General features: G+C 37.3%; 1 protein-coding gene across 12 annotated transcripts in view; it reads left to right on the top strand.

Moving 5' to 3' along the window:
- kazna (kazrin, periplakin interacting protein a) overlaps positions 1-13,458 on the top strand; it is a 275,819-nt gene that overhangs the window by 203,793 nt on the left and 58,568 nt on the right. The window lies entirely within an intron of this gene.

The raw sequence follows: 13,458 nt of genomic DNA, 5'->3' as shown, positions 1-13,458 counted from the left end.
GTCACTCTGAATACATTTCTCTTTATACTGAAAAATACTGTAGATACTGAAAAACACAAGTAGAAACCAGATAACAACCAGCCGTTTGTTAAAAGCTTCTACTGTGAGCTTGTTCCCTGATTGATAAGACTTTGCATTGTGCATATTGTCAGAGCAGTTTCTAGAAAGTGAAATGACAACATGTTATTCTGACATCTGCTCTGATTTATGCGTACAGGTACAGCAAATGCCTGCCTGTGTCAGGTCGCTTTGACAGCATAATTGTGAGCGCAGCTGATTCTGGTCCTGGTTCTGTAATTGCTATCCTTCACTGGCTGCGCCTGGGGTGAATGCAGTGAGCTGCTCCCTTAGGTGCTACTAGTTTCTCTTCTTGTGACACACAGGTGACAATTTGAAGCACATTAGAGGTAATCAGCTGCCTGTAAAAATCAAATCAGGGATAATGGTTGAGCAACTACAATGGTGAGCCATGCTACTTTTAGAGTGTAGCAAGTTATTTTGTATTTCAGTAGGGATGGACTATTTGAACCTTCATTCCCTTCCACTATCTCCATGTTTGAAGACCACAATGCATAATCAGATTGTACGCTGAAGCAAAAGCAAAGATAAATGTGGCTGCTTGCTTTTCACTGTTTTAAATCCAACTCATCTCTGAGTTGGCTGCTGATTTTACACAAAGTGTATGTCTCCATAGCTCCTCAAATTTGTTAAAATAAATGACAGAATAGCAGTCAGTTGCTCAAAAAGGTACCTCACTTTTGCAGTGGCAGTCTTTTCAGTCTTGTATTTTACTTCAAAGGAGCTGTCAGCAAAAACTCGGTTTATTTCGAACACTGAACAATGTAACTCCACAAGCATGATCTACGCATCTCAGACCCAGAAACTAAAAAGGGAACCAACATTGTTTTGACACCTCTGTATTCTTATTTTTCTGCTGCATCATTTGCTGTCATCCTGGCACGACACATCAAAACAAGTTTTTATTTTTAGCAAAAAGAATATGCTGCCCAAAAGTGTTTGATTGGTTTCGAAGTTTGCAAAATGTTGTCACAGTGACAGGTATGCATGCTGTCTGCATACGATGAAACATCTATGGTAACATTCTTCCTGTCCTCTCTTTGCTAGCCCGAGCTATTAATAACAACATGCTTGCCTTTTCCAAATGAGGACATTTTTTACACTATATAAACCTAAACACACATACATCTTTACTACAATAGGTCTATTTATTAGACTAGATGCAAATAGCTTGATAAGATGAACAATCAACACTGTTGCAGAATGCTTAATGGATCATCTGTCCTTTATAAGGCTTTCAGAATCCTTACTCCTGCTCTGTCATGCATCAATTGGAATGCACCCAAACATTATTTATCTACATGTCTGAGCTCCATCGATTCATCTGACACGTTTGGCTGAACACTTTCACACTCAGAGTTTCTTTTCCTTGCTTTTTTTTTAATCACAAACAGCTTTGTTGTCTGGCAACTACAGTACAGACCAAAAGTTTGGACACACCTTCTCATTCAAAGAGTTTTCTTTATTTTCATGACTATGAATATTGTAGCTTCACACTGAAGGTATCAAAACTATGAATTAACACATGTGGAAGTATATACTGAACAAAAAAGTGTGAAACAACGGAAAATATGTCTTATATTCTAGGTTGTTCAAAGTAACCACCTTTTGCTTTGATTACTGCTCTGCACACTCTTGGCATTCTGTTGATGAGCTTCAAGAGGTAGTCACCTGAAATGGTTTTCCAACAGTCTTGAAGGAGTTCCCAGAGATGCTTAGCACTTGTTGGCTCTTTTGCCTTCACTCTGTGGTCCATCTCACCCCAAACCATCTCGATTGGGTTCAGGTCCGGTGACTGTGGAGGCCAGGTCATCTGGCGCAGCACCCCATCACTCTCCTTCTTGGTCAAATAGCCCTTACACAGCCTGGAGGTGTGTTTGGGGTCATTGTCCTGTTGAAAAATAAATGATGGTCCAACTAAACGCAAACCTGATGGAATAGCATGCCGCTGCAAGATGCTGTGGTAGCCATGCTGGTTCAGTATGCCTTCAATTTTGAATAAATCCCCAACAGTGTCACCAGCAAAGCACCCCCACACCATTACACCTCCTCCTCCATGCTTCACGGTGGGAACTAGGCATGGAGAGTCCATCTGTTCACCTCTTCTGCGCCGCACAAAGACACAGTGGTTGGAACCAAAGATCTCAAACTTGGACTCATCAGACCAAAGCACAGATTTCCACTGGTCTAATGTCCATTCCTTGTGTTCTTTAGCCCAAACAAGTCTCTTCTGCTTGTTGCCTGTCCTCAGCAGTGGTTTCCTAGCAGCTATTTTACCATGACGGCCTGATTCACACAGTCTCCTCTTAACAGTTGTTCTAGAGATGTATCTGCTGCTAGAACTCTGTGTGGCATTGACCTGTTCTCTAATCTGAGCTGCTGTTAACCTGCTATTTCTGAGGCTGGTGACTCGGATGAACTTATCGTCCGCAGCAGAGGTGACTCTGGCTCTTACTTTCCTGGGGCGGTCCTCATGTGAGCCAGTTTCTTTGTACCGCTTGATGGTTTTTGCGACTGCACTTGGGGACACTTTCAAAGTTTTCCCAATTGTTCGGACTGACTGACCTTCATTTCTTAAAGTAATAATGGCCACTTGGTTTTCTTTACTTAGCTGCTTTTTTCTTGCCATAATACAAATTCTAACAGTCTATTCAGTAGGACTATAAGCTGTGTACTGTATCCACCTCCTGCACAACACATCTGATGGTCCCAACCCCATTTATAAGGCTTGAAATCCCACTTATTAAACCTGACTGGGCACACCTGTGAAGTGAAAACTATTTCAGGTGACTACCTCTTGAAGCCCATCAACAGAATGCCAAGAGTGTGCGGAGCAGTAATCAAAGCAAAAGGTGGCTACTTTGAAGAACGTAGAATATAAGACATATTTTCAGTTGTTTCACACTTTTTTGTTCAGTATATAATTCCACATGTGTTAATTCATAGATTTGATGCCTTCAGTGTGAAGCTACAATATTCATAGTCATGAAAATAAAGAAAACTCTTTGAATGAGAAGGTGTGTCCAAATGTTTGGTCTGTACTGTATATAACACACAAGAAAGTTCTGTGCATACCATGACAGCCTCTGTGATTACAACCTGATTGTAGGGAACAAGTTAAATTAAATTTTGGCATGTGCAAAAGCAGAATAAAACCAAAACAAAATTATATATCGTGTTATGAAAATAAAAGAGTTAGTTATACTAGCTCTAAAACTCCACAAATTGCTCCGCACAGCTCATGAAACATAGCAAGGCAGATGTATTTTTCTTAGCACTAATTGGCCATTTTATTATGTCTGATAAAACCTGCCCAGATTAAAACCACTGCTTTCATCTAGCGATTAAACACCAAGTCGTTAACCCCCAAACTTAGGCAGCACTGTACACGTTATAAATTATTTTAGAACATGGGCAAATAGTACAAATTTGTGCAACTACTATTCCCTCCCCTTGTGTTTTTTTTTTTCATTTCCCATCTGAATGCCTGCTAACCTAAAATACTGCAAGATAAATGGGATGGAACTAGAAGAGGGTCATGGAATGCGAAAGCTGGTAGGCTACACTTTCATCATTTTGGCTAGCAAAATGATTTTTACTAATTTGGACTGTCTGACTCCTTTATTATTTTAATAATTTCATCCATGAACAAGTCACTCACTTAACATGCTTGGAATATTGAGTAGGTAGATATTAGTTTTACATTTGTGTACATTTGATCTTATATAATTGTTATATCCGAGAACATATGAGAAAGATGTTTGCAGCATGTAATCATGCTGCAAGGTGTGTAACAATACAAACACCTCACCAGACAAAACGTGTACAGTACTGTATTCAAGGAACAAGACGGAGAGAAAAAATTACTTAGAATTACTTTTTGGAAAACTGAGAAAACTTTAAATTCACAAATCAAAATCTGTGTTTTAGAGAATATCTTATCTGTGTAGAAAAATCAAGTCCAGGTTTAACTTTTTGTTTTTAATTCTAAGGTGTTTCTAATGACACACTTTGTGTTTTCACAAATGGAATATAAGGCTTCATAAATCTCAAACTGTGTTTTAAACAATCTGGAATAATCCAGTTCAAGTTTGATCCTTTTTTTTAGATTTGATGATGAAATACAGGCCAGAACGATGTCTTTTGTTTAGCACCAAATGTAAAGCACCAAACCAGATGATTTAGTATGGTTAACAGATTTAACCATTTATTGTATTCTCTCAGTGCTTAAAAATCATCTATTTATTGTATGTCACTTAATGTCAAAATAAATTTAAAGTACTGGAGGCTTCCTCAATGGTTGTGTAACTGAATGTTATCAGCCAGCTCCACATCAAGACTGTACAAACTGACTCTGTAAACACTGCAGGGCACCTCAAAAACTACTGCATTTCTTACTTCAACATAAGTCTTCACCATAGATACAGGTTGTCATGGTTGAAGTGCTGATTTTCATTTCTGGGGTTCATGATAATATGTGAACTCAATTATTTCAGCAACAACATCCATCCATTGTTTATACCCACTTATCCTTGCAGGGTCATGGGGGAGCTGGTGCCTAAATCCGCTAATCATTGGGCAAGGGAACATGCTGTCAAACCATCACAGGGCAACGCAGAGTAACACAGGATAAACTGCCATGCACACACACACACACGCACCCACACACACACACACACACACACACACACACACACACAAATTCACTCCTCAGGGAAATTTTGAAAGACCAAACACCTTAGCAGACATGTTTTTGGACTTTGAGAGGAAGCCAGAGCATTTGGAGAGAACCAACATGTTCACGGAAAGAACATTCAAACTCCATAGAGGAAGATGCCAGACTAAATGAACCTTTGACCATCTTGATGTCAGGCAACGGTGCTAACAGGTGCTCCACTGTGCAACCATAGATAGCAATTTATGTTGGTAGTGGACATGAAATCATATTTATATATCTTTTATATTCTGAGCAAGAAGAAAACATTTATCCTACAACACTACACCATATGCTCTCCTCATTTAGCCATAATTGTTAATAAGTGATCATATTGTGTTTGTACCTTTATTTCCCATTAGCAACATTTCATAAATTTTTGAAAGTATTTACAATGATCTAAATTATACACAGGCAGTATCCCTATGATTTAGCAGACATGCTTCCAGCTCCCTTGTTTCCTATCCATACATCTGTCCTAATGACCATGGCTCTATCTCCTCCAGTTTCATGGAAAACTCTCTCGTTAATCTCCGTGAAGGAGAAATCCTGAAAGCTATGCTGTACATCTGTCCATCTGCACCCTCAGAAAGACAGTAATCTCATTGTTTGCGGTTTTCACTTCAGAGATAGCAGAAAGCCTATAAAGCGAACACAATGTTCTGATGGATTGCTGTCAGTTTGAATGAAGTACCGCCTTTGAAAATGAGAGGGCTCCTTATGCAACTTTGTAAAAAGAGCACAAGCATGAAGACAGTTTTAAATATTTCATGATCACAATACTAAAGTCAGTTGAGACTTTCTGAAGTAAAAAAAATGCTGATCTGATTACTTTCTTTCCATTGGTTGTGTGGCAACCACATGTCTTTAGGTGATTTTCTGAATTTCTTATAAAAGTTTTTAACAGAGTTTAGGTGATAATAGGAAATTATTTTAAGTGACTGGACACAGATTGTGGTGGAATGTGGCTCTGATATGTTTTTCTTTCATCAGTTATTTTTTTCTTTTTTTTTTGCCCACTGTTCAGCTTTATTCTAAGCTGTACTCCTGCACAAGTTCAGCCCCCATTACTCCAAGGAGCTGAAGCATGAAATAGGCTTGCCAGCATGTGGATTGTAAGATTCTGTAACGTTAAGACATGGAGTGCTTGATTATCATTGACTGGCCAGAAGGGAAGAGATCAAGAAGGGAATGACACTGCTATTTAAACATCTCGAAATTAAGATTCTACTTTGCTTAAAGCAACCAATAAATGTGATTGTGGTTTGGTTGGGTCAGATATTATTTTTATAGAGTAAAATCATGGCAAAATGTAAACTAAAATAGAGATTATTTGTTATTATTTAAGGATCATTATTGATGATTATTTATGACAAAAACTACATATTACTATTGATAAATTTGAAAGTCTATTGCCTCTTTTCACTTCTATAGTAATGTTGTGATTATGAAACTGAGAATATTATTTAATATTAATATTTTAATATTTTATCAAATAATATTTCGGTCTGTTAAGGGTTGTCCTGTGAATACCAGCCCAGTAAGGCGATGGTATTAGGACAAAATAGAAAGGTGTGAGATGAGCTCTGACATTATTGAACAGCATAAACTCTGCACATATATGGAATGAATTCACACAATTTCTTAAGATACAAGAATTTATTAAGAAAAATAAGTCAACTCAAAGTCAAACATATTTCAATCAACAAACTCTTTACTTTGCTAAAACAATCCAACTAAACTACCAAGGAGAATTAAATAATAACAAAGACTAATGTGCTATGTACAATATAAACAAGTTGATTAAAGATTATTGGAAATCATGACCAAAAGAGTGATGCAACATTACCATGCAATGTTTATGTTTGAGAACCAAGGATCATCTTGAAGAATCTGGAAATTAAGTTAAGTTAGTCTTGGAACTAACTTAGGCAATAATCAGCATACCTTTAGACAACCATTCACAATGCAAGATCAGATAAAATATTTTTTTAATAAAATAATGTTTTAAGAATGATTTGTTGAATAAAACCAACCTTCTGGATGACTAATTCTCAACAGTGTCTCATTAGCTGCCTTTATTTATTAAAATAATATTTAAATAAATATTATTATGGGAATGGTAAAACATTTAAGGATGTATTCTGGAAAAGAGCCACATTTTTCTGGAGAAATGGGGCTTAATGGTGTTTACTTAGTTATCAAATTTAGTAAAATTATGTTAGGGACACTTTATTTACTGGATTAAAAAATAAACCTTTCTGGGTAAATATTATTTGGCAGCAAGCACTGTTCTTACCTATTAGCAGTTGAAGCTAACAAAGGAGGCTGATAGCATAGAATCAAACACACACCTTTAAAAATACCGTCAATAAAAGGGCCAAAATGCATAAGCGCGGACGGCACCTTATGATCAATCTTCTGTTTAAAATCCCCCTTCAAGTAAAGTTTGTCTTAACTTTAAAAACATACAAACAAAGAACACAAAACTGAACAGGTGTGCTGCAGATAGCCTGCTAGCACCAAGATAGATGAGTTCAACCCAAACAAAACCAAACTTCATAAAATGAAAAACGTTTAGATCATTTCAATCTAAATCCTTCTCTATTATTCTGCCCAAAACCTAACCTCATGAACGTGTTGAGGAGTTGTCCAGGTGACGACGAAGTTTGAAGAAACATCCACAGTCAACAAACGGTTAGCTTCCAGCTAACCTCCTGGGTGAAAGACGGCTTGTTCTGTCTGCTGACCACACTGCACGTTTCCACGGGATCCGGCTCCTGTTGTCGTCCTTTCAGACCTGGGAAAAACTGCTCCACTCTGCTTCGTAGAGACCGCGTCTCTGCAGGGAACTCTGGAACACAGTTTGCTTCTGCAGGCCTCAGTGAGAAAGTAAAGCAATGCTTATACCTTAATCTCCCTTTTGTGAATGAATACCAGATTATTTCAACAGTAATTCATCAGTACTTAACTTGTGTATATGATCGCGTGATCTTATGACAACCTTGGATCCAGTTTGAAGAGTTTATGTCTTTTTGCCAGCAAAGAGACATTAGCGCGCTGTCTCACTGGCCAGCCTCGCACAGAGTCCGGATGGTAGAGATCGGACCATTAGGGGAAGTGGGGTTTTATGTGGACAGTGGCATCATGGGAAGTTCGCTGTTACCCCCAATTCCTAAGTTGTGCCGGAAGTAGGTCAATGCAATTTATTTTGAAAGTTCCAGAAAAGTCCGTACCGCATTTCCTGTTGTAACTCATGGCTGTGGGTCCCAACAGTAAATAACTGGAAATTGGAAATATGGGATTTCTGTAGACATGCCCTGATGAGAACTTTTAGACTTGATTCGTATTTCTCATTTTGTAAGTTTGTTCCTGCTGCAGCAACATTCAGTAAATTCAGATTTCTCTTAAAGATCTATATTATAGGAAGATATACTCAGAACAGCACTGAAAAGCACTGTTAGTGGACATCAGTTATTTATATTAAGAGAAGAATGTGTGTGCATGTGAGCGGGCAGTTGCTATAAAACAGGATTTTGACAAATTTTTTTAAATCATTATGTCTTAACAAAGACATAATGATATTAGCATTAACATTTACAATATTTACAATAACAAATTGGTATAAGACACATATAAAACTGTATTTTGTATTAGGGATTCATGTAGTTAGCATTACTAAACTGCAGTCACCATGTGCATTTCCTGGAAAATGTAGTCAGTTAGCTTTACTCTGAAATTTCAAAAAAGACTGACAACATTTCCAGATCCATCATGATCCATTACAGAGATTGAAATCACAATCAGAATCAGAAATGTTTTATTGCCAAGTATGTTTTTGGACATACAAGGAATTTGTTTTGGTGTAGTCGGTGCAATACAATACAAATTAAACAGTATAAACATATCTACAATATAATATAAATATATGTGCAAGGATAAAACAGCACAACCTTGCTGTACTCCTTTCAGCCTTCCTGTTATCTGCTGAAAGTTTTGCTGTCTCTTGCAGCCTGAATGAACTTAGAAATGGCTCAACATGTCATGGAAAATACATTAAAATCCAAATGCTTCCTCTGACTTGCTGATACTAAAGATAACTTTGAGCCTTCTTCACTCAGTAACAACCACCACACAGAGAGTTGTTGTCAATGCTACTTGGTTGCTCTTACTATAATACTAATCACTACACCCATTTTTTGTGCATCTCTTGTTTTATCTAAGTAACTAAGTTCACATTTTTTTAAACTTTCATATTTGCAGTCTCTAAACTTGTGAGCAATAATGACTTTATATGTGGGTAAACACCATGGAGACCTGAGGCTTGCCCACATTACTGTTATTTCCATCAATAAATCGCAATCCATCCCTGCTTTTGTGTTATCCTGAATACCAATCTGTCTTCATTACTTTCTCTCTTAATACATAATATTAGTCTGATTTCTATGATGGAGTGCCCACAGGCAAGAAGGTTTTTCTTTTTTTCCTTTTTTCCTCTCTGCTCATCAACCATGACCTCATCATCTCCTCAGGCGATGAACTGAGATTGTTCAGCTCATGAGGATTGACTGGCTAATCCAAAGCAATACACTGCCAGACCAAGCAGAGGCTACAGACTGCCTTCATCAATCAGAGCTTAGACGTTATATCTGTCATCTGCCACTGATGAATTTGCTATCAATAGCCTGAAGATTAGAGTTTGTGTGATGCAGAAGAGATGAGACCTAGTTTTATTATTAATCACTCACTTTCTCATTTGAGATGAAAGAGTATTTGAAATATTCTTGGCTTTCTGAATGACTTGTGTAGGATCACATGCAAAACTAATAGCATTGTGTAAACATTATGCAGGTCACATTTGCCTGCCTTCTGGAAGATCTTTCCATACAAACCTTGCTGAGGATAATTGTTTATTTATGGTAAAATACAGTGAGCCTTGTCTCCATATTTTTTTTGCAAACACCAGCGCTTGTCTGTAGAATGTAACTTTTTATCTTGCTGTCTTCAAAAGCCACGGCATCAGAAAAAAAAAAAAAAAACTTTGCTGTGCAAAACTGTCCGAAACCTACACAGAGACTACAATATTCAGTACTTTTTCTCTTAGATTTCATCACTTAAACTAATTTCAGTAACAGTTAGTGATTCGTCCCTCTGTCACAATATATATTAGATTTATTAAACCAAGGACCATAATACTATTTATTAATTAACTGTGACATTTATTGCCTGAGAGCTGAATACACTTGACTGTTGTTACAATGCAGTGATAGTAACATTAACCACCTGTGCACCTTTGCATGGAGGGAACTGTGTAGTTTCCCATTGCGCAGCAACAGGTGGGGGAGGGAAAGAGCTGTTACTTTATACTACATAGAGCCAGAGAAAAACCCTGGTCACTCAAACAGAAATTTTAGGACAAACAAAGGCATCTACTAGCCCTATGCCAATACAGAAATGTGTCCAAAGCCTACATAGGAAAATGTATAGCCCACAAAGGCCATAGCGACCAGAACTGAGGTCTTTTGGTTGAACGAGTAGGCCTAATTCCGTAGCACAATAATGGTTTGAATGTTTTGGTTGATGTCTGCATGATTGGGACGATAAATCTATTTATTCATTGATAGCAAAGTGCAAAGGTAGAGAGGATTGTAAGTCTAAAATAATGTGGAACAGAGACTGATTTATGAGTCATTTCTTTTGTCTTGCTGAGGGAGCTAGCTGAAGGTTTTATACCAGCAGTATGAAATGATTTACCATTATCCCACCATGTATTTACAAATCGTAAAGGTTGTGTAAGAGTACCGTTCAAACTCAGCCAAGCCTGATTTTACATGTACTTGTAGCTTTCAAGCTTTGTGTTGTATGAAACCACATTTCTTTGCAAAACGTATAATTAGTTGAAAATATATTATTAAACGTAAGTGGAAATTAATACCTCACTTTTTTATGTAAGAACCAAAATCGTAAGGAAAAGTAGTTCAGGATTACAAGTGATTTTCATTGTGAATCATCATCATACTTTTAAGTACCCTAATTATTTTAGTTTTATGAAACAGATAAAATTGGCCTTTTGATGGCAGGTAAATGCAGAAATAGCTTCATAGATTTCCATAAACGATAACTGTTTAATTCCAAGTCCACTCAAAGGGTTACCAGAGAGGTCAAGCTATTAACGCAGTGTGGCATGCAGTATGTCTCTGAATAGATTTCAGACAATGCTTTTGAAAACAGCTATTTCAGCTGGGATGGGGCTCAATTACAGAGTCCAAAACAAATAAGAGGATGTGAGTTGTTGCCTCCCATCATGAAAGCACTTGCTGCTCGCATTCTTGACCCCAGCTGTTCCTACATCCCCTTTTCTTATTTCACACATTCCTGAATTGGGCTGAGCTTTTGTCCTGCCTCATTTTTGTACAATGCATGCTGCATTTAGGCTGCACATTTCCCTTAACACACCATTATTTTTTGAAAAGCAAATATGTTTGAAGCATATGCCACTTTAAGGTGTCACAAATTAAACATATTTCTGGAAAAGATCTATAGAACCTTTTTAAAGTATTCAACTAATTGAACTTTTCTACATTTTGTCAGGTTACAACCACAAACTTTGATGTACTTCTTTGAGTTTTGTCTCATTCCGACTGGGTTTCTTCAAGGATTGCACTGTGTTTAGCTCCATCCCTTTTTTGATCACTTCTGTCAGTTCCTGTTCCCCACAGCATAATGCTGTCACCACCATGTGAGGATGGTGTGTTTAGGTGGACCAAGTATTTTGCATGTAGGCCAAGAGGTTTAAGTTTGGTTGCTTCCTACCACTGCTCCTTCATCCTCTTGTTTTTTATGTGGCTTTTGGTAAAGTGCAAAGTCCTTTTAGCGTTCTGTCAACATTTGCTTCCTTCTTTATTTATTTTTCTTGCTTTCTGGTTTTCCTATGTGATCTGCACATCTCTGGAGCTACTCTAGAGTTACTATGGGCTTTCTCTTCTCCTTTCCCAGTTTAGGTGGACAGCGCCTATGTAGATTTGCAGTTGTGCCATTTATACTGGTGATAGATTGATCAGTCCTCCATGAGCATTTCAAAAAGGTGTTCTTTGGTGTTCATGATGCTGTTTGTTCACGAATATTATATAACAAACTTCAAAGGCCTGCAGCTGGATTTATACTCGCAATAAATTGTACATAATTGGATAATTTACTAATGATCTGACTCTTCCACTGGATTTTATTGCATTTTAGTCCTGTCACTTTTTATTTATAAAATATTAGAACATCATGCATCCTTCTCCTTTGCCTTCACAGTTAACTTTTTATTTGTTGATCTGTGACATAAACCCCAATAAAATATTGAAATGTATTGTTGTAATGTGACATAATATGAAAAAGTTCAAGAGATATGACTGCCATGTCGTGAAGCGACATTTTTGGTTTTGTTGTGGTCTTGTGTTTTCTATTAGTTTGGAATTTGTCTAAGTTCTTTTAGTAGTTTATTTTCTATTATTTGTTATGGTTTTCTTATGACTACTATTATATTTGTTGTATTCTAGTTCCCTTGTATTTCTTGTAGTTTCTAGTTTAGTTTCCCTTTTAGTATATCTGTGTTTATTTATGTTTAAATAGTTGTTCACCTGCGCTCTTTGTTTACTAGTTTATTTTCTCTGTTCCTTCTCGTCCTGGTTCCCTTTCTGTGGTTTAAGTTTTGTTTCTTTTCGGTCAAACTTTCATTATGGGTTCTTTGTTAATTATTAGGTTTTGGTGTTTCTTCTATTCCCTCTAGTTTCTCGGTTTACTTTAGTTAATGATTATTCTAGGTTCTTATGTCTCTTTTGGTTTATTATCTTCATTCTGTTTCCTTAAGCTTTGTTATTTATTTATAGTTTTGTTTTTGTAGTCAGGTTCTTTTGGTTATGTTCTTATCTAGCTTCCCTCGTGTTTCGTTTTGTTTCTAGCCTTGTCACCTTAGCAACTATTCCCTCAGTTCTCTACTACCTGGTCCACACCTGAATTCCATCTCATCTGATTACCTGCCTCAGTTTATCATTGGTCCATACTCCACTTCCCTCTGTTCAGAAGCTCTCTGTTTTTGTTTGTTCCTTGCTGGTTCCTTCCATTCGAATCCCTGTTTATATCTCCGTTCACCTACCTTCGTCTATGTACTTTGCCTACTATGTTCCTGCAGTATCAACTTCATAAGTTTTTGGATTTCTTGTATCTGCAGTGATTTTGCTACGTTCTTGCTACGTTTGGAAAACCTTTGGATTATTCTTTAAATAAAGTAAGAAGACTCCTTTAAACAGGCTGCTGCCGAGGTCTTGTCTGTGCTTTGGTCAGTCTAAACCTCAGAACGCGACATGGCAGCAAGGTGCTGTGTTTTATTTGTGTTTCAAATGTTTGACAGCAGTAATTACTCAATATTTACTATGTATCAGAAAAAAAATATATTTCTTTCAAAAAGATTGTCAGTTCTAATATTTATTCATTAGGTAGTCTGCAGATAGCATTTCCAGCCAGGCTGGACCGATACTTCTGGTTACAGGAGCTATATTGACATTGCTGTTAACAGGTCTGTTGGCATGGGTGTCCCTTCTCTACAAGCTGGCTGCATAAGAATTCTGTGGAAACAATATGGCCGTTAATTGTTTTTGCCACCGGTAGCAGGCAAAAAAAAT

Source organism: Girardinichthys multiradiatus, chromosome 1 (genome assembly GCF_021462225.1).
Source record: "Girardinichthys multiradiatus isolate DD_20200921_A chromosome 1, DD_fGirMul_XY1, whole genome shotgun sequence".
In the NCBI taxonomy this organism is placed as follows: Eukaryota; Metazoa; Chordata; class Actinopteri; order Cyprinodontiformes; family Goodeidae; genus Girardinichthys; species Girardinichthys multiradiatus.
The sequence above is the reverse complement of the archived record's forward strand: the minus strand, read 5'-3'. Positions and strand labels throughout refer to the sequence as shown.